Source organism: Mesoplodon bidens (assembly GCF_964165515.1).
Source record: "Mesoplodon bidens genome assembly, chromosome: X".
Lineage (NCBI taxonomy): Eukaryota > Metazoa > Chordata > Mammalia > Artiodactyla > Ziphiidae > Mesoplodon > Mesoplodon bidens.
This window is the reverse complement of record NC_138163.1, coordinates 124004650-124027398: the sequence shown is the minus strand read 5'-3', so window position 1 is coordinate 124027398 and position 22749 is coordinate 124004650. Positions and strand designations below refer to the sequence as shown.

Genomic DNA, 22749 nt, shown 5'->3' with positions numbered 1-22749 from the left:
AACAGATAGCTAGTGGGGAAGCAGCCGCATAGCACAGGGAGATCAGCTCGGTGCTTTGTGACCACCTAGAGGGGTGGGATAGGGAGGGTGGGAGGGAGGGAGATGCAAGAGGGAAGAGATATGAGAACACATGTATATATATAACTGATTCACTTTGTTATAAAGCAGAAACTAACACACCATTGTAAAGCAATTATACTCCAATAAAGATGTTAAAAAAAAAGAAATGTTGTATAAGAGTTTGTTGTTTTTCCCTCCCAGTATGTAGTACCATAAATGGTACAGATAAGGGAACTACGTACACAGGAGGTGCTCAATTATTACTACTGGTTAGAGAACACTCCACCCAGATTGCACTTCCTTCAACGAATGTTTCATTACCCAACACAAGCAACCTTCTGGTTGTATCAAGAGAGGTGCTTGCGGGAAAGTTTTTTTTTCTTTCCTCTAATGGCAAAAAAAAAAAAAAAAAAAAAAAAAAAAAAAAACCAGAAAGGAAGAAATCAATGAATATGTAAAGTTCTCCCCCTCAAATCGTGTACTTAATATGGTTTATTTATATTATGACATTTATTCTCAGTAGATAAGCATTATTATAGAAAAAATTATGAAAAGCATTTGAGCAGGTGAAAAATGCATTCTACAAAACAGCAGACTGGTACCAATGACATAACACTTATTGAGATCACAAATGCTGCTTTCCAGAACGTTCTGGGTAGGCAAATGCCAGACAATTGCCTTCACAGTATTAATACTACATAGTAATATATGTAGTAGTAAGAGAGCAGAGGGAATTGGGATGTTGAAACTGTTTAAGCTACCCATTTTCATCTGTTTTTAAGCACTCATAACAAATGAATAAATGATAGATCATTCAGTGTATTTATTAAATCCACTTCCTTGGGCAGTTTCACTAGCCAACACTTTAACGTAAACTGAGTTACCCTAAGAATTAAACAATATCACCCCCGCCAGAGGCTCATTTTCAGAATACCCATCCTTCCAGTTAGTTCTTAAGAGGCAATCATGCGAAGTTGAGCTACTGGTGTTCAGATACCAAGGGTGACCTATAATACAGCTGCAATCTCCATCAAGTCAGGTAACTTCTGTGGGCTTCAGTTTTCTGTCTGTAATACAGGAATAATCACTACCTGGGCTGGGGTTGGGGTGAAGATTAGCTAAGTTAATGCACATTCCCTACAATTAGGAGAGGAGTAAGTAATACACCCTTACTGGATAAATAATAAGGCCTCTTCTCACAACAGCAAATTCACATTCCTTTTCACTCTGTGCCAGGTCCTGAAGTGGTTATAAAAAAGGTAAAATAGGCTCTTCCTGTCCTTCAAAATGGGGGGGGGGAGGGGAGAGGAGTAATTACTGTCTGTGTTTAAAAAAGAGAAGAAGAATGTGAGCAGGAGGGAAATCACCCACTACTTCCTCCCTGGGTTAGCCTTGACAGTGACTCAGCTGCAAGGGTCGCTCTCATCAGCAATATCTCCCTAGCGCTGTGACCTTCTAAAGCTGAGGGGATCCAAGCTTGTTCATGCCTCAGGGCCTTTGCACTGGCTGTTCTCGACTTAGATGGGCCGAGTAATGGCAGGAACCTCCTCATCACTCAGGTGTGAGCTACAATGTCACCTCCCCCAAGAGGCCTTCTCTGATGACTCTGGCTGAAACAGCTCACACACTCCACGGGTCAGTCACTCTATCCTTTCCCCCTCCTGTATTTCTTTGTTGCATGTTTCATGGTTTATGGTTTGTTTGGTTTTTTTTTTGTTTGTTTGTTTGCCTGCAGTTAGGCTCTCTTTCCTCTGTTAGAATGTACGCTCTCTAAGGGCACAGACCTTGTGAAGCACATTCCTAAAATGGCACCTGGCACACGAAAGGCACTCAGTGGACAGAGCTGGGTAATATATGTGTTTGATAGTTTCAACAGCTGTGTCATATCTGCGTCTGGTTCTGATGATTGCTTTGTCTCTTCAGACTGCATTTTCTTGCCTTCTGGCATGCCTTGTAATTTTTTGGTTGAAAGCCAGACATTTTGTATAAGGCAGTAGTTACTGCGGTCAATGAGCCCTTAGTGTGGGGATTTATGTTAATCTAGTCAACAGTTGGGCTATGCTGACGTGGGTTGTTCCTGTGGACATCAGAAACTTCAAATTCCTCTAGTGATCTTCTTTTCTTTGGTCTCCCTCTTGGCTTTGGGGATTCCCTTTGTACTGCTCCCCAGAGAGAGCCTGTCTCTAGCAGCTCTCCCTGCTATGATCCACTGTGGTTACTCCTGAAGGCTTGTTAGCATGCTGGGGGGGGGGGAGAATGGGTTCTCGAATATCCTAAGCCTCAGTCTTTGGAGTGCACATGGGGCCGGGGCCTGTGTCTGGGAGGTGAGGGTTCGCCTTCACAGGCGCTCCTGCCCCTCTTCCGGGGACAGAGCCCCGCCACCCCTTTTCCCCAGCTGCAGGGTGTGCCCTCCAGCGTTCTTAGTCCACAGCCTTGACGCCCTTCTCCATGCAGATTAAGCCTTTTTTTAGGTGAGGTGGGGGGCTGGGGCTGAGTGGAATTCCTTCCCCCAGCTGCAATGGCATTTCACCAGTGCCCTCAGACCATGTCCTTCCCCCTGCAGAATAAGTCTTTTGTTCCTTAAGGGACAAGGGTCTGAGTGGATTTCTCAGTGGCTCCTGAGCCAGTACCCCCAGCCCACACCATGAGTTTTCTCTGGATTTTCCTCAGTCTCCCCTGTGAGAGCCAGGTGGGGCTCCTGGAGGAAAGCCTGCAAAAGGGTGGGACCCCCTTCTACCCCAGTGCTGCCCCCAGGAGCTTCGCACTCAAGCTAGCCCACATTCAGCCTCCGGCAATCTGTCAAAACTTTAGCTTCATCTTTCTACCTACTGCTATGGTAGCTGGTGGCTTCTGTCTCTAGTAAACAAAAGTCTTGTGTCTCAGAAAGTGGCCCCCTCTCTCTCCAGATTTTGAAATGGCCGTCTGCTCTGCGAACTCAGTTCTCTATTAATTTCTAGTCTGTCCAGATTTTTTCTTAATAAGCGTGGGAGGGACGTTTTTGCAGCTCTCTACATCTCTGAGCTGAAATCAGAAGTCTCTTTACTGGTTTTTAAAGAATCAAAAGTAAGTATGACAAAATGGTAACATTTGATAAAACTAGGTGGTGGGTAGGTAGATGTTGTTTATATTCTCGTGCCCTTCTATTATTTTAATAGTTCAGTGACATTTCAAGATCAAGGTGTGGGTGGCCATGGTGGAAAACAGCACTATTGTATAAATAGACTGAGATATGTATACAACATTTGGTTCTTGTTCAACAATATATAGAAATCACCTGAATTTTAAAAAACAACCATCATTTTTGGCAACACTTCAGAAACTGTCATGAAAATATACAAATCACCCCAATATCATTAAAATTTAGTGTTAAAGAACTAACAGAAGAAACTAAAATAGAAAAATTAATGTCCTGAAAGAGAACAATTTGTGCATGTTTATAAATCAAAGTATATGACAATATTACATGTTAATTGGTTCACTGTCCTTTAAACTGATAGCCAACCATTATTATTCATATTCATGGAAATTTGAAGTTACTAATGCATGTGCCTGTGGAGCATAGGTCATTCATTCAGCAAGTGCTGGATCCCAGGCTGCAGTATATCAGGCAACACGTGGGAAGCTAACATCGCAGATCTCGGACTGCCACACCTCCCCTTACCTGCATTCCTAATTTAATATAACCATTAATCGCATATAAATGAAAGCAGCAATGGCTTGGTAAGATCCATCTCATGCAAAGAACTTTCCCTTTTACTTAAATAATTCACTATCTTAGATAATAGCAAGTAAATTATATGCTATGGAAAAAAATGAACCATTAATGACTCCAAAACTTCAGATTAATCTTAAGGATTGCATATTAAATTCAATTAAACTAGATGAATATTTAACACACTTCTTCTCTATACCTACAACCATTCTAGCCACTCTGGGGAAAAAGTGGGTAGACACGAATAACCTACCAATCTCTGCCATCACAACAGACCCCATGATGGGTTACAGGGCTGAGAGGAGCCTGCATGACCACGCAGTCTGGGAATGGCAAATGCCTGGCACAGGCCAAGAAGGGCCCTACGGTACGTTGCATTAGCAAAGAGGGTGACTTTTAATTATTTTTTATGCTTTAGTATTCAATTGTACATGCCAATTAAAAGGAAAAAAAAGGAAATATTTTAAGTAAGGTGGATGCGTTTGGCTTTTATTATAATGAATGAAGACAGGCCTAAGTTTGGCTGTAATGAGCCTTAAATGGGATGACTCCACCAATGATGAATCTGTAGCTTTAATTACCATGTGTGGCTCTGTTAGATGTACCCCAGGTAGAACTGGAATCAGGGTAACCAGTTAGACAGCTAAATAACACACTTTCCCCTGCCTGAGAACCATCGCTTGTCAACTGTGCTATGTCGTTACCAGAGCTGTTTACACATCAGCTACATCCCTGCATTGCACAGGCTCAAAATTAAATTGCACCTCCAGCTCGAGGGCTGGGGATGATGTTCGGCTGACAGTTGGCAGCACCCTAGACTGATGGTCACCTTAAAATACCTGTTAATGGGGCTTCCCTGGTGGCGCACTGGTTAAGAATCTGCCTGCCAATGCAGGGGACACAGGTTCGAGCCCTGCTCCGGGAAGATCCCACAGGTCCTGGAGCAACTCAGCCCGTGCGCCACAACTACTGAGCCTGTGCTCTAGAGCCCGCAAGCCACAACTACTGAGCCCGAGGGCCACAACTACTGAAGCCTGTGCGCCTAGGGCCCATGCTCGGCAACAAGAGAAGCCCCTGCTCGCCGCAGCTAGAGAAAAGCCCGCACGCAACAACAAAGACCCAACGCAGCCAAAAATAAAGATAAATTTAAAAAAAACCTGTTAATGGAACCCATTCAAATTCAAGCTTTAATAAAAGGATGAGTTAAACTGAATTAAAAATATCAGAGGTAAAAGAAAGGTATATGGATTTTTAACCACCACTGACAGGAGAAGCTCACACTATAATTGCACGGATTGTATGTACCAAAGAGATCATCTGTCATGTGACATTTTGAACCAAATAACAGAGTGTTCCCTGAAAAAAAATATCAATAAGCACAAAGAAGCAATTTCTCAACAGTTGAAAACACACAAACCTGACATGCTCCAGGTTCAAATGTGCTTCGAAATTCATATTATGTGCCACCAGAGCCTAATGTCATAATTATTCATTTAACACAGAATAGCTGAAGCTACTTTCATATGGAAGATGTACTTTTTTTGTAGTCAGGTTGGCAATTATTCCAGTTTCAAGATTTGGAGAGAAAAAAGTTGTGCACACACTCACGATTTTGCCACTGAGAGGAATAGTTAAAGATTGAATACAAGTCAAGCTGTGAGCAGTTACAGAATGACAGCAATAAACCTGATTCCTTTTCTATTTGTGCCCATGAAGGCCTCAATATTACAGTGTGACTACAGGTCTAGCAGTTATAACTTGATAATAATTATGGTGTTAAACACTCATCATGTATCTTTTGCCCATAATCTGCCAACCTATTGATTTGGATGCCGTTTCTTTACTATGAATCGTATGTGGTCGGAAAACAAATCCTGAGTAACCGAAGCCTTCAGCAGCTGGCATCACGTTGCAGACAATGAGACGCTGTCCAGACACACACAGCCTTGCTAAGAACATATTCACGTTTTAACACATCAATGCCAATTATAGTTTATTACAGTCATGACTAAAATGCACATCTATGGTAAATCTTTTAAATACAATTTGAATTTATTTTTTTCTTCCATGATGTGCAAAAACCAGTCCTTTTTCATTGTAGCCTGGCCCCCCACTGTACTGAAACTAGTTATCTCAGATCTTGACCATGGCCTTGTTCTACAGCCAGGAAAATTACAGCCCTGAGAGCTTCAGCACGGCCACCAACGAGCTGTCCTGCCTCCTTCGAAGAAAGGCTGGGTGTAAGAGGAGACAGCGGTCAGTGTCCCCACACCATCTGGGAACGGAGCGGCATCCCAGGTCTCTCGGGGGAGCGAGGTCCACGGCTCCTCGCTCTGGGCCTCCATCTGGGACCACCTGCCTCAAGAAAGCCGGGGCAGGATGTGGTTTGGCTCGGACAACCTCCCGGCTCACAAACGCAGGCCAGCCCGCTTTGTTTTCCACCCCGACACCCAGACACAGGATATCATCTCTTTGTCGGTTTTCTTGAGAAAAACCTGGTGGTCCCAGAGGGAGGATGACAACAAATAAAACACTCCTTCCTTCATGATGAGCAAAACAGGCAGCGAAGGGCGAAAAGGGGCCAACACCATGCACCTCATTCCACAAGGAGCTAAATACATCCGGGTGTGGCTTTCGTGTTAACGTATGCGGTGACCACATATTAAAGAGACATTCACATTTTCACCTTTACTCTCCCTGAAGCTCCCTCGGGAACTTCTTGTCTCATGTTCCTCAGTGGCAGAAAGATGATGAAATTTACCCCTGAGCCTGGGGGCAGGGGGAAACACATTATTTCAAATCCCCTTGGGAGTTAAGAAACTAAAGTGAAATGAAACATCTCCTGGGCAGCCCTTGAGGTGTGCTGCCCACATGTCCCTTCAGGACAGACCTCGTGTCTTCAGTATCTGCCCCAGATCCTAGGTTGCTTTCAAGCTGAGGTCGCGCTCCCCTCGGCAGCCCCTGCCAATCACTGCCCTGGGGGGCAGGCGGGGAGTGTCAGTGCCTGGTCACTTCTGCCTGTTTCTGCCCATTTCTGCTCCTCCGTTGGGCAGCCTTGGCTCAGAAGCTCCCTGCCAGGCTGACTGGGACAAAGGGCATCGCAGACTGTGGCCCTCCCTGCACAGCTCCCCCACCCTTCCATCTTCCAGGGCTGCTACTTCCCCCACCACAAAGAAAACCTGCACCCCTACCTCCAGCTCAGCACCGCTGCCCACAGCATCCAACTGACAAACACCATCTCTGTATTTTTCCAGTCTCTCAGAGTGGTTGAATACATCTATTAATAGCTAATATTTGTTAACTGATTAATAAGTATCAAACACTCCTCTGAGCTGCCCTACACGTGTGATCTCATGCATCCTTCCAAGGACACTAACAAAGAGGTATACCGTTGTGGCCTTCCCATTTTTCACAGGAGGAAATAAATGGATACCTGGGCATAGGGATTAAATAGGTTCCCCAAGGTCTTGGGGCTAATAAATGCAGACTCCGGCTTCTAGATCACTGGGCACAAACTGCTCCAGGTCAAAGCCCGCTGAGTCCTGGGCACAGACCTCAGTAAGGGCGTGCTGAATGTGGCTGACGTGACCAGGCTCACAGATTACAGCAGAAGAGGCTGAATGAAATGACTCAGTAGAAAGACAAGGGCACAACAGGCTCTCTTCCAGCACACAATGTATTGTGGGGAAGGGGGAAGATCAGCTTTTCAGTATTACCCATGCTACAGATGTTTTTACATATATAAAGAAACCTTAAATGAAAATATGATTTTTAAAAGGTCATCATCAGGACTTCCCTGGTGACGCAGTGGTTATAAATCCGCCTGCCAATGCAGGGGACACGGGTTCGAGCCCTGGTCCAGGAAGATCCCACATGCCGCAGAGCAACTAAATCTGTGTGCTACAACTACTGAGCCTGCGCTCTAGAGCCCTCGAGACACAACTACTGAGCCCGCCTGCCAGAACTACTGAAGTCCGCACACCTGTAGCCCATGCTCCGCAACAAGAGAAGCCACCGCAATGAGAGGCCCGCGCACCACAACAAAGAGTAGCCCCCACTCGCTGAAACTAGAGAAAGCCCACGCACAGCAAAAAAGACCCAACACAGCCAAAATAAATAAATAAATAAATATATTTTTTAAAAAGGTCATCATCAAATAAAAGTCGAATGGATGAGTTGAAAATCTAAAACGGAGTTTAGTTATCATGCAACTTGTTCACATATGAAAACTTTTATTCTAAAAATTACCATTTTTATTTTAAACGACTATCATTGATTCCATTTCATGTTCTTCAATAAACTTTGGAAGATGGCATACATTCCTTAAGGGCTCCTTAAATAAAGATTTTATACAATGCATCAAATTTACTTTGTGTTATAAACTTGGAATGTTCTGCTCCCTGTTTTTGGAGACGCCAACTTTTTTTTCACCTCGAAATTTATCAGCCTGAAGAATTCGTACATTTGGCGGGCATGTGAACCTAATTTTTTTTTCAATTCTAACTCTTACAATATGGTTTAAGAGCTCCCATACTACCGATCAGATTTTTTAAAACCTTAGAGACATTCTGTACTTAAATGCATGAACATAATAGGAGAGTGTTATATTTTGCGGTTAAGCATAGTAGCAATTTTCATTTATATGCCCAAACCTGGACTCATTCTGGAAGGGTGGCGGGGGAAAGCCCCTACCCTGAGCTCCCCTTATGCCAGGTGCTCATCATTATTAATAACAATATTAATAATGTGTAGCTGGACTTAACATACATTACTATTTATTCATCCTTGTGTTCCCAGAGCTCCCCAGTACCTGGCACGTGAGAAAATAACTGCAGCCCTTACAAAAACTCTACCAGGATCTGAGTACTGTCTCCTTTCACAGATGAGGAAGCTGCTTCAGGAACCTCCCTGGCCGTCTAGTGGTTAAGACTCCTTGCTTCCGCTGCAGGGGGCGTGGGTTCGATCCCTGGTTGGGAAACTAAGATCCTGCATGCCGCGCAGCGCAGCCAAAAAAAAAATTATAAAAAAAAAGAAGAAGAAGAAGAAGAAGCAGTTGCTTCAGAGGCAGAGGAACCATCCGAGGCTGCTCCGCTGCTCGCCATGGGCAGCGATCTGGGCCCAGCCACCTCCCCCCACCGAGAACCCCCCCTGCCATTCATGCCCCACGCTGGGAGCCACCTGCAGAGAGGGCCCTGGCCCAAGTGACCACTCTCTCCCCCTGACCTGAAGCACCTTCTCCTCCTACCTTCCAGAACATTCACTGCCTGGCTCTTCTCCTCCCCTTCTGACCACTCCCTGTCAGTCTCAATGCTGGTTTCACTTTCAACACTGGAGGACCCAAGACTCCTCTCTCCTCTGACCACACTCTCGCCCCTGGTGATCTTGTCCAGTCTGGGCTTTGAAGGACCCCCAAATTCCTATCTCTAGCCTGGCCCTGCCCCTTGAAATCCAGACTCACCTCCTCAATCTGCTTCCCAGGGCTCAGTACAAAAACCTTAGGGTCACCCTTCTCTCCTCTCTCCCTCTCTCACAATACACATCCAGCCTTCTCAGCAAATCCTGGGGGCTCTAACTTCAGAAATATCCAGAATCTGACCACTTCTCCTCTGATCTTCCCTGGATTCCTGCATTGGCCTCCAAACTGCCCTCCCTGATTCCACCCTTGACCCTTGCAGTCTGTTCTCAACACTGCAGCCAGAAGGAACCCGTGAGAGCATCCCCGGCCAAATCACTCCACTGCTGCCGTGAAAACTCCCCATCTCACTCAGAGTCCCAGGGCTTACAGTGGCCCCGTGACCTCTAAGCCCATCCCCTGCTGCTCTCCTCTCCAGCACAGTGGTCTCTTGTTTCTCCAATGCACCAGGGACTTTCCCTCCTCAGGGCCTTTGCATGTGCTACTTATTGCCTCTGCCTGAAAGGCTCTCCCACAGATCCCCACAGGGCTCCCCTCCTCACTTCCTCAACTCTTGACTTAAAGGTTACCTTTTCAGTGAGGCCTTTGCTGGTCTCCCTATCACAAACTACAATCCCATTCCCAACATTCATATTCCCCCTCCCCTGCTTTTTTTCCCCTCCAAATACCATATAACTTATTCATTATATGTAAGTCACACAAGAGCAAGGATTTTTGTCTGATTCATTCAGTGTCTTCCCTGGTGCCTATAACACAGCAAACACGCAATAAACATTTGATAAATGAATGAAAGAAACTCAGAAAGCTTAAATAACTTGCCCAAGGTGGGAGAGCTCAGCTCTGACCCCAAAACCAGTGCTCTGAGTCACCATCTGTGATAAAATAAAGATGCTTTATCACTGCACACTCAGAAACCTACAGACCTGATAAAAATTCAAACCAAGTTACATAGCGAGGGGTCCATTAACCCAGCTCATTTGCTGCTTTCATTAACCTGATATTCTCTTGGAAGACTAGGGGGATTTAAAAAACAACAATTTAGAAAAAGTAACATACACCTGGGAGCTACCCCAATCACAAGAAGCTGAAGGATGAATGCACCTCAATCCCCGAGGAGAAGTAAACAAATCAGATCAAAATACATACTTTTCCATTTTAAATAAACTTTTAAAAATCTGAGAAATAAAGAAACCAAAACCCCTACTATTAACATTTTAGCATTTTTTCCCCCTATACACACTGTTTGGTAGTTTGTGTAACATGCTACATATACAATTATGTACCCTGCTTTTTCACTCACAGCATACATATTTTCTATATTACTGCGTACATCCTTAGAGCCCCCAAATTTAAGGCTATGTGGTATCTTGTCAGCAGGCAATGAAGTCTAAGCTGGTAAAGAAACAAAGAACATAAGCATCAATTCAACATGGAAGCCTGAGACTGCTGCTCAGCATGCCATCTTCAAATTGACTGCTAGCTCCACCACTGAACTTGACCCAGCTGCATTTCCCAGGGGCCAGGAGGATCAGTTCCTTTGGCAATCCTCAGGCCATATCGCTTCTGGAAGTCACAACTTAAGACCACGGGTTATTTAAGTGGCCACTGCCACCACCGTGCAAAGAGTAAGGGCTAAGTTTCCAACGGTGCCAATAACCACAAGTGTGGGGAAACAAGCAACAAAGATAGTCACCCATTCAACAAATACGGAAAAGCACTGCTGAGCGCCAGGCACCGAGGACACAATGCTGCACAGAGGCCATGGACCCTCAGTCCAATAGGGAAGAGGAACATCATCAAATAGCCACAAAAACAGATTTTAAATCCCAAGAGTGACAAGTGCTACTGAGGAGAGAAATATCGCACCACAAAGACTCACAGAAAATGGGTGTTTTTAAGAGTCAGGAGGTGGAGGATGGTTTCCCAGGCAGAGAAGACATTAATGGGGTGCAGGGAGGGGAGGTGGGAGACAAGGCCAGAAAGAAAGGTGGGGGTCGGCAGCCCATGGGCTGACCACGTTCAAGAGTTTAGTCTCCAGCTTAAACCAAGGGAAAGGCCAAGGAAGGATCTTTAAAGTATGTGCAGTACCTGGGTAAAGGGATGTGATCAGATTTGTATTTCAAGATCATCACTGGAGCCCCAACGTGAGGCAAAAGCAGGACGGCCGTCAGAGCAGTCCCGGGAGGAGTTTGCCCCAGGAGACGTGCCAGGCGGTGTCCTACACCCAGGCCCTTTCATCAGCACTGTCTCCGAGGCCCTCCACCTCCTCTCGCCTGCACCCACTTCTTTCCTCCTCCACTCTTCTCTCCTCCCGTTCTGCTTCTCTCATTGGCTCTGCCGCTCTCCAGGCCAACCACAGACAGGTCAAATGGTGACACCTCCTTGTACCTGCACAGTGGGCGGGGCTCCCCTAAATCCCAGCCATGCCCAACACAACACAATGCAGATGACAGAATCTGACCATGGAAGAGATGACTGGAACACCCAGGACAGGCTGGAGAACTATGCCGTAAGGAAAAGAGGATGGGAAAGTGGTGGTCTGTTTGTTTGTTTGTTTTTATTTAAAGTTTTTTTTTTTAATGTGGACCATTTTTAAAGTCTTTACTGAATTTGTTACAATATTGTTTCCATTTTATGTTTTTTGGTTTTTTGGCCGCGAGGCATGTGGGATCTTAGCTCCCCAACCACGGATGGAACCCTCACCCCCTGCATAGGAAGGCAAAGTCTTAACCACTGGACCACCAGGGAAGTCCCTCTTTGTTTTTAATTTAATGGAAAACAAGAACAAGAGTTAGGAATCCTAAAGCATACCAATGCTGGGACTCACGAGCAGAGATACAGGTGGGTCTGGGGTACAGCCTGGATGCCGGGATTTTATAAAGCTCCTCGGTGGATACTTAGGTACAACCAAAGGTGAAACCCAGTGGCATTATTTTTTTAACTTTTTATTTTGAAATAATTATTTACTCACAGGAACTTACAAAAATAGTGCACAGAGTCCCATGAACCCTTTACCCAGCTTCCTCCAGTGATGGTATCTTATATGACTATAGTACAATATCACAACGAAGAAACTGACATGGGTACAATACTGGTAACTACACTATGCATGTTACTCAGCTCTCATCAGTTTCTGCCCTGACTTGTGTGTGTGTGTGCAACTCTATGCAATTTGATCCAACGTATAGATTTGCATAACCACCATCACAATCAAGACACACAACTGTTCCATCTCCACAAAGTAACTCCCTTGTGCTACCCTTTTACAGTTCCACCAGTCCTCTCCCCGCCCTGTCACTGTCCCACAGCAACCAGTAATCTGTTCTCCAACTCTGCAATTTTGTCATTTGGAAAATGTAATATAAATGGAATCATATAGTATATAACATTTGAGATTGGCTTTATTCCCAAAGCACAACGCCCTTGTGATCCATCCAAGTTGGTGCCTGTATTCATTCCTTTTTATTGCTGAGTAGTATTCCATTGAATGGATGGACTGGAGTGTGTTTTTTGTTTTTAACATCTTTATTGGAGTATAATTGCTTTACAATGTTGTGTTAGTTTCTGCTGTATAACAATGGAGTGTGTTTAACCATTCACCCACTGAAGGACATTCAAGTTGCTTCCAATTCGGGGCTATTATAAATAAAGCTGCCACGAACATTCCTGTACAGGTTTTTGTGCAGACATAAATTTTTACTTCTCTGGGATGAGTGTCCAAGGATACAACTGCTGGGTCACTTGGCAAGTGCAAAGTTAGTTTTATAAGAAGCTGCCAGACTATCTTCCAGACTGGGTGAACCCTTTTACATTCCCACCATCAGCGTCTGAGAGAACCAGTTTCTCTATACCCTTGCCAGCATTTGACATTACTATTTTTTTGTTTCGACCATTCTAGTGCTCATTCTAATAGATATTAGAATACACAGTACTATCTCATTGTGATTTTAATTTTCATTTCTCTAATGGCTAATGATGTTGAACATCTTTCCATGTGCTTATCTTCCATCTGTATATCCTCTTTGGTGAAATGTCTGTTCACATCTTTTAACCATTTTTAATCGGATTTTTTGACTGCTTACTATTGCATTTTGAGAGTCCTTGATTCATTCTGAATACAAGTCTTTTGTCAGACATGTGGCTAGCAAATATTTTCTCTCAGTCTGTAACCTGTCTTCTCATCCTCTTCACAGGGTTTTTCACAGAAGTTTTTAATTTCTTCTGACAGAAGAAATCTGACTGATTTTTTTTTCTTTAATGTTCTTTTGGTGTGATGTCTAAGAACTCTTCACCTAGGCCTAGGTCCTAAAGATTTTCTCTTGTGTTTAATTCTCAAACTTTTATAGTTTTATGTTTTACATTTAAATCTATGATCCATTTTGAGATAATTTTTATAAGGTGTAAGGTTTAGGTAGAGGTTCATTTTTTGCCTCTGGCTGTTCAACCGACCCAGTACCATTAGATGAAAAGAATCTTTCCTTTATTGGATTGCTCTTGTACCTTTGTCAAAGATCAGTTGGGCCTATTTGTGTGGGTCTATTTCTGGGTTCTCTATTCTGGTTCCATTGACCTCGGTATCTATCCCTCCACCAATACCACACTGTCTTAATTACTTTAGCTATTAAAGTAAGTCATAAAATCGAATAGACGCCTTCTACTTTGTTCTTCTTTTTCAAACTTGTTTTACCTATTCTAATTCCTTTGATTTTCCATATAAATTGAAAAACAAGCTAGTCTACAAAAAAACACTTTACTGGGACTTTGACAGGAACTACAGTAAACCTATAGATTTGGGGAGAACTAACATCTTCACCTTGTTGACTTTTCCAATTCACGAATATGGTATCTGCCTCTCCATTTATCTCGATCGCCTCTGAATACCTTCATCAACATTCTGTAGCTTCAGCACACACATCCTGTCCATGTTTTGTTAGATTTATACCTAAGTATTTCAATTGTTTTAGGATTGATTATAAATGGTATTGTGCTTTTAATTTGTGTTTCCATATGTTCATTTCTAGGATAGAGAAATAATTTTTGTGTGTGGACCTTGTATCCTGTGAACTTGCTGAATTTACTTATTAGTTCCAGGAGTTATTTTGTAGATTTTTGGGATTTCCTACATAGAGAATCATGTCATCTGCAAACAGGGACAGTTTTATTCTTCCTTTCCAATTTGTATGTCTTTTATTTCTTTTCTCAGCATTGTGCTGACTAGGACCTCCAGTACTGTGCTGAATAAGACTAGTGAGAACAGACATCCTTGCCTTGTTCCTGTTCCTGGGGCGGGGGAAGCATTCAGTCTTTCACCACTTTTAGCATGATGTTAACTGCAGATGCTCTTTATCGAGCTGGGGAAATTCCCCTATATTCCTACTTTGCTGAGAGTTTTTATCATGAATCTCTGTTGAATTTTGTCAAATGATTTTTTTGCATCAATTGATAGGATTATGTGATTATTTTTTCCTCCTGTAGTCTGGTGATATGGTGGATTACATTCATTGATTTTCAAATGGTGAAGCAGCCTTCCATACCTAGAATAAACCTCACTTGGTCATAGTACATAATTCTTTTTATATGTTGCTGGATTTGTCTTGCTAGTACTTTGTTGAGGATTTTTGTGTCTATGCTCTTGAGGGATATTGGTTTGTTGGGTTTTCGTACTGTCTGTCCGGTTTTGGTATCAAGTTGTAATGGCCTCATAAAATGAACAAGAAGGCATTCTCTCCTCTTGTATTTTCTGGAAAAGATTATGTAGAATTGCTGCCTGTTCTTTAAATGTTTAGTGGACATCTCCAAAGAAACCTTCTAGTCTTGGAGATTTCTTTTTTGGAAGCTTTTAAATTATGAATTCAATTTCTTTAACAGTTATAGGACTACTGAGATTACCTATTTCATCTTGGATGAGTTTTGGTAGTTCGTGATATTCAAGAAATTGGTCCATTTCATCTAAATTGTCAAATGTATGTGTATAGAATTGTTTGTGGTATTCTCTGTCTTTTTAATAGCTGCAGGATCTGTAGTGATAGCCCCGTTTTATTCTTAATATTCCAATTCGTATCTTCTTTTTTATCTTTTTTAGTCATCTCAAAGATTTAACCATTTTACTCATCTTTTTAAAGAACTGGCTTTTTCACTGATTTTCTCTGTTGTTTTTCTGTGTTCAACTTTAATGATTCCTGCTCTTATCTTCATTATTTCCTTTCTTCTGCTTGCTTTGGTGGGGGCAGGGGATCTTTTCCCTTTCTAGTGTCTTGAGGTAGGAACTTAGATTATTGATTTCAGATCTTTCCTCCGTTCTGACTTAAACATGTAGTGCTATAAAATTTCCTCTCAGCACTACTTTACCTGTGTCCCATAAACTTTAATATGCTGTGTTTTCATTTTCATTCACCTTGATGTATTTTTTAAAATTTACTTTGAGACTTCCCCTTTGACTTATGAATTATTCAGAAGTGTGTTATTTGATTTCCAAGTGTTTGGAGATCTTCCTATTATCTTTCTGTTGCCGGCTTCTAGTTTGATTACATTATGGTCAGAGAACATACTCTGTATTATTTCCACTCCTTTAAATAAATTAAGGTCAGTTTTACGACCCAGGGTATGGTCTAACTTGGTAAATGTTTCATGAGTACTTGAAAAAGATGTGTTTTAGGCTGTTTTTTGAGTGGAGTGTTCTATAAATATTAATTAGAACTGCTTGGTTGATAATGTTGTTCAGTTCTTCTATATCCTTGCTGATACCTTATTTAGTAGTTCTTTCAAATGCTGAGAGAGAGATGCTGAAGTTCCCAACTATTATTATTGTAGATGTGTCTGTCTTTCAGGTCTATCAGTTTTTGCTTCATATACTTTGCAGCTCTGTTGTTTGGTTCATACACATTTAGGATTGCTGTGTTTTCTTAGTGTAATGACATTTTCATCATTGTGTAATGTCCCTCTTTGTCTCAGGTAATTTTCTTTGCTCTCTAGTCTACTTTATCTGATATTATATATAGCCATTCCTGCTTTTTCAAAAAGTAATGTTTACATGGTATAGCTTTTTCCACCCTTTTACTTTTAATGCACCTATAGCAATATATTCAAAGTGAGTTTCTTGTAGACAGCACATGATTAAGTCACATTTTTTATCCATTCTGTTATCTCTATCAATTGGTATATTTAGACCACTTACACTTAAAGTAATTATTGATGTTAGGGCTTAGGTGTGCCATTGTATTATTTGTTTTCTCTTTATTTCCTGTTTATCATTCCTCTTTCCCCTTTTTCTTGCCTTCCTGTGAGTTACTTGTACATTTATCTATAGACTTTTTGAGTATATCTCATTATATACTTTTTTTATTTTTTAGTTTTTTAGCGGTTTGGGTTTTTTTTTTTTAGTTATTACAATATACATATGGAACTTACCAGAGACTACTGGTATCAATGCTTTCCCATTTCAAGTGAAGTGTAGAAACCTTACTTCCATTTGGGTCTTCGTTGCTGCATGCAGGCTTTCTCTAGCTGTGGCGAGTGGGGGCTACTCTTTGTTGCAGTGCGTGAGCTTCTCACCGCGGTGGCTTCTCTTGTTGCGGAGCACAGGCTCTAGGCACGTAGGCTTCAGTAGTTGCAGCAGGCGGGCTCAGCAGTTGTGGTACACGGGCTTAGTTGCTCTGCAGCATGTGGGATCTTCCCAGACCAGGGCTTGAACCCGTGTCCCCTGCATTGGCAGGTGGATTCTTAACCACTGCGTGACCAGGGAAGTCCCTCTCCCCACTTTTTAATATTCTTTTTAAAAAATATTTATTTATTTGGCTGCGCCAGGTCTTAATTATTTATTTGGCTGCGCCAGGCCTTGGCTGCGGCGGGCTCCCAGTTGCGCCATGTGGGATCTACTTCCCTGACCAGGGATCGAACCTGGGCCCTCTGCATTGGGAGCGCAGAGTCTTAACCACTAGACCACCAGGGAAGTCCCCTCTCCCCACTTTTTAAACATAATTTTCTCATATAGTATCTCTACATATATTGACATCACACCAGATGATATTATAACTTATGCTTCAACCATTAAACATAATTTTAAAAGCTAATAAGGATAAAAACAGCCTATTAAACATACTTCTATTTTTAACCATCCACTGTTTTTGTTTTGCTTTGTTTTTTTTCTTTCTGGAGTTCCAGGCCTCCTCCTGTTATCATTTACTTTTCTGTTTAGAGAACTTTCTTTAGCCATTATTTAAGGGTGGGTCTGCTGTTGACAAATTTTCTTTGTTTTCCTTCATCTGAGAATGTTTTTATTTTCTCTTTATTCCTGAAGGATATTTTCACCAGATGTAGAACTCAGAGTGGAACGTTCTTTTTGTTCAGCGCTTGAAAATGTTGTGCACTTCCTTCTAGACTCCATGATTTCATATTAGAAATCCACTGTCATTCAAATAATTCTGCTGCTATGGGTAATACATTGTTTCTCACTCTCTGTTTTTTCTTTGTCTAAAGACAAAGTAGTTTTGAGAATTTTGATTATTATGTGTCTTGGCATAGATTTCTTTGGGTTTATCCTGTTTGGGTTTTGCTCAGCTTCTTGATTCTGATGATTTATCCCTTTTGCCCAATTTGGAGAGTTTTTACCCATAATTTCTTCGAATACTTTTTATTTCTATAGTCTTCTCTTCTCCTTCTGGGACTCCAATGACACAAATGTTAGACCTAATATTATTGTGCCAAAGGTCTCTGAGGCTCTGTTCATTTTTTTTTTAGACTAGTTTCCATCTGTTGTCTGGACAACAGATAGGGTAAATTTTATTGATCTGTCTTCAACTTCATTGATTCTTTCCTCTGTCATCTCTATTATTAAGCTCATCCAGTGAACTTAATATGGTGATTTATTTTTCAGTTCTATAATTTCCATTTTTTTAATACCTCTAATTTTTGCTGAGATTTTCTAATTATTTGTTTGTTTCAATAGTGTTTGTAATTGCTCATTAAAGCATTTTTCTGATGGTTACTTTTGTCAGACAGTTCCAACATCTGAGTCTTCCCAGTGTTGGTATCTGTTGATTGCCTTCTCATTTAAGTTCCAATTTTCCTGGTTCTTGGTATGACCGGTGATTTTCTTTTTTACTGTATCCTGGGCATTTGAGCTATTATGTTATAAGACTCTGGATCCTATTTAAATTTAGCAGGCACTGACCCTATTTAGATTAAGCATATAGATCCTGGGCTACTTTTGTGGGCTGTGATGCCAATGACAGTTTAGTTTCCAGAGCCCTTGCAAGGCTATTCTGGTCTTCTTCATGTGTGTTACCTAGAGGTCACTCTGAAAACCTGGGTGGCATTTCACACTGTAGTTTATTTTCTCAAACTTTTTGGCACATTAATTCTGGTCAGATTCATGTATGTGTTGGTCAGGATTTTGCTCAAGATTTCCTACATGGGTTTAATGAATCCCTTTCTCCAGCTCCCTCCTCTGCAAGATCTTCCCCACTATCTAGTGGAGAGGGTGAGGGGGGGCCACTTACTACTGCTGAGCCCAGGGCAGAGGGTGAGAGTCCAGACTTCCCATTTGGTCTCCACTGACAATATGTCAGTAGGGAAGGAGCAAACCGCCCCAGATACAGTTTGCTATCTGTATTTTAAGCCACACACAACCAGGCTGGACTCTTAACTAGAGGCTTGGGAGGACAATCCACTTCCAAGCTCACTCAGGTTGTTGGCAGAATCCAATTTTTGAAGCAGGAGGTCTGAGGTCTCCGCTTCCTTGCTGGCTGCTAGCCAAGGTTTGCTCTCTGCTCCAATAAAGTTGCCTGTATGCCTTCTCACATGACCACTCCATCTTCAAAGCCACAAGTCCTCCTCACACTTTCAATCTCTCTGACTTCCTCTTCTGCCACTAGGCAGAGAAATTTCTCTTCTTTTAATGGCTCACGTGCTGTGATTAAGCCCACCTGGATATCTCTCTTTTGTAAAGTCAACTGCACCATATAACATAACACAATTACTGGAATGATAGCTCATCACATTCACAGGTTCTGGGGATTCAAGGAGGGGAATCTTGGGGACCATTGATAGAAATTCTGCCCAGCTCACTACCACTGGGTAGAAGGCAGCGTTTAGTCCAGTGTTTAGTTAATCCAGAGTATCTGCAATCAGAATGTATTAATTCTAATGGACTCACATAGAGCACTGTTTACATATTGGTACGTTGTTTTTGTATTTGTGGTACACATTTTTGTTTTTACAATTTCTAGCATGATTATGTTTCCTTATATATTCATAAACGTACTTTAGAAATAACATAATATTTTCAAATGTAGAACTACAGGTCACAGGCTACCAAGCCATGTGCTTGAGAAAAGATATTAAAGAGGATGACACTGCCCATCAGTCCCATTGCACAAAAGGAGTGCCCAAGCTTCATCAAGCAGCAAGTCACATGAACTTTAAAAAATATTCCAAGGCCCCTACACCAACTCCTGCCCCTACTCCAAACTTCTGACGATACAGTGTGCCTGGAGCAGGGCCAGACTGGAGACTCACTGGTTTAGGGTCCCCTGTGGGACCGCCACACTATACAAGTTTAAGTGGCCAGTAATGATCACAGCAACATCTTACATGGTTTAGATTTTGACCTGTTAGAAAGCTGGGGGTTGAAACACATGATTCCAAAGTCCCTTTCTAAGCTCAGATTCAATAATCCGGTCATTAAGAAAATAAAACTCCATTATGCATAATCAGCAAGATCAACTCGGTCAGAGGACCGCTCTCCCTGAGTCACAAGACACCCCTCCACACACACACACACACACACACACACACACACACACACACACACACACTTCCCACGCTGCAAGTGACAAAGCCTGAGGAATCTGCCAACTGGTGTGGCTTTTAATGGCAACACACTTGTCTTTAATTACTCCGGACCCTTCCTGGAGTACCGTTTTTTATAACAGCATCTAACAGGCTCCAGTTGTTAGTTTTAAGATTTTGTTCCCTAAAAGAAAACTATATATTGAAAGTTTAAAGAATAATTTGAGTTGGAATTGGTTGTTTGCAAGGGTCCCATGGATGGGGGAACAACTAGATAGTCACACAACTGAAAAGACAACCAAGATTCTTCTGAAAAGCATATCCTAAACACCACAAAATAACAAGCCTCCTTACAAATGAGTAAAATGAAATATTTTCCTGAATTGACTTGCTTTCAGAATTCATAGGAAAAACTGCACCAGCCCATAAATCCAGGCAAAGATTGCTCTTTTGAGTTGAAATACCTGATTTCTGAAGAGAGTCCTTTAAAATACAGAAAACAAGTTCACAACCATGATTCTGAATATAGAATAGCAACCTGGAAATCTCTACTTGATGCCACTTGTAAAGTAACTTTGTAATTTTTTATTAACTCAAGACTAGCAGGGGCTTCCCTGGTGGCACAGTGGTTAAGAATCCGCCTGCCAATGCAGGGGACACGGGTTCGAGCCCTGGTCCGGGAAGATCCTACATGCTACGGAGCAACTAAGCCCGTGTGCCACAAGTACTGAGTCTGCACTCTAGAGCCGGCGTGCCACAACTGCTGAGCCCATGCTCCACAAGAGAAGCCACCGCAATGAGAAGCCCACGCACCGCAACGAAGAGTAGCCCCCACTCGCCGCAACTAGAGAAAGCCCGTGTGCAGCAATGAAGACCCAACGCAGCCAAAAGTAAAAGTAAATAAAATTTAAAAAATAAAAGAGGGCTTCCCTGGTGGCGCAGTGGTTGAGAGTCCACCTGCCGATGCAGGGGACACGGGTTCGTGCCCCAGTCCCGGAAGATCCCACATGCTGCGGAACAGCTGGGCCCGTGAGCCATGGCCGCTGGGCCTGCGTGTCCGGAGCCTGTGCTCCGCAACGGGAGAGGCCACAGCAGTGAGAGGCCCGCGTACCGAAAAAAAAAAATAATAATAAAAAAAAATAAAAGACTAGCAGAGTAACTCAGAGGCTTCTCTCCGAGTGGTACAAATGTGCAAAATATTGACAGGACACTCGGGGAAGGTAGGGTGCAGCGGGTAATAATGGTGAGGGGCTTAACCCCATCAGGACAATTTGGACACCCAGATAATGCTGCCTGCTTGAGCTCAGGGTCTAGCGCCAGTCTGCTCAAGTTCCAAAGTTCTCTGCTCCTCATAGCTTGTCTTTTAACCTTAAGATGCCTCAGTTATCTCTTCTAAAAAATGGGCATGATAAAAAAAAATGGTACCTATGCCATAGAGTGGTGTAAAGGATTTAATGAGATAAAGCATGTGAAGGGCTTAGGCTCATTCCTGCCTGGCGTAAGTATTCAACAAATTTTAGTCCCTATAGACGGACAGACAAGAGCAGATTACACATAATGCATACAAAGCCAGGCAGCCAGCAAGCCTGCAAGAGAATGTTGTCATTATTATTCCATAAAATAACACAGCAATCAGGGCCAAAAGATAACTGTAGGTTCATTTAGCGTGTTCCAACAGAGCTGCCTGATGAATCCAGGCAAAACCCTCACAAGTGGCATTTTAATCAGGACCATATTTGCAGAACAATGTCTAACATGTGCGCCCCAGAGTAAAGTGTGACCAAAGGCCAGGTCACAGGAGCTAACACTGTCCTCCTGTGGAAGAAGTTACATTCGTAATGATACCTTGTTCCTTTTCAGGCGTCTCATTTGTGCTCACAGCCTCTGGCGCTGGCACGTCGAAGCCCAGCCCGGTAAACGCTCCCTGAGGAGTTCGGCAGACCCCACCCCCGAGCACATCACCGCGAGAGTCTTGCGCAGGAGGAGGCTGTGCACGCTATGAAACACGCCTGGAAAACTCGTGCCACCTTTCCAAGAGAGACAAGTACCTTGAAGACAATATCCCATACACTTCACAAAATCAGTGGCCCTTGGGGTGAAAAAGCAAAGTGAAATTGGATCCAAGAGATCTACTTCAGGGTCTCTGAGTATAGGAGAGCAACTTGGAAATCTCTCTGTTATGCCACTTGTTGAAGTAAATTTGTGATTCCTTCTGAAATCAAGACAAGCAAAGTAAGCGTGAGCTTTGTCTCACACTGGTGCAAATAGGCAAAAGCCTCACCTTCCACCTCATCGATGAAAAATATGACCATTTTCACCAGCCACTTTACACAAATACAAAAAAGGCTCTGGATACGCCAGAGAGAGATCTAAAACACCTAGCAGATGAAAGCAGAGGCAATAGGAAACCGAGCTGAAAACTGTTACACTCAGCAGAAGACCTGCAACTACAAGTAAACACACCTCGGCCTTCGACAAAGGGGCCTGTGGCTGCGGTGCGTGCTATGCGCACAGAGCGACTTAAAGATCAGCAAGCACATTCTTTTAACCCCCGCTGCAGCTTCCTGCTTTCTACTCGAGAGCCTGGGTCCCGCTGCCCCTCACCAAAGGTCGCCCCCCAAAGAAGGCCCAAGCCATGGGTTCAAGGCCTCTGCCTTTTGAAATTCCTTTGTCTGTCTGTGGATACATGTCAGGAGAACGCAGGGAAAAGTCTGCTAATAAATCCTTTGCTGGACTCATGGCCACTGTTGTCTGTCTCTGAGGTAAGGTTCTGAAA

General features: G+C 42.9%; 1 protein-coding gene across 5 annotated transcripts in view; it reads right to left on the bottom strand.

The window, feature by feature from the left end:
* The window catches only part of SH3KBP1 (SH3 domain containing kinase binding protein 1), a 347088-nt gene that overhangs the window by 270570 nt on the left and 53769 nt on the right, over positions 1–22749 (bottom strand). The window lies entirely within an intron of this gene.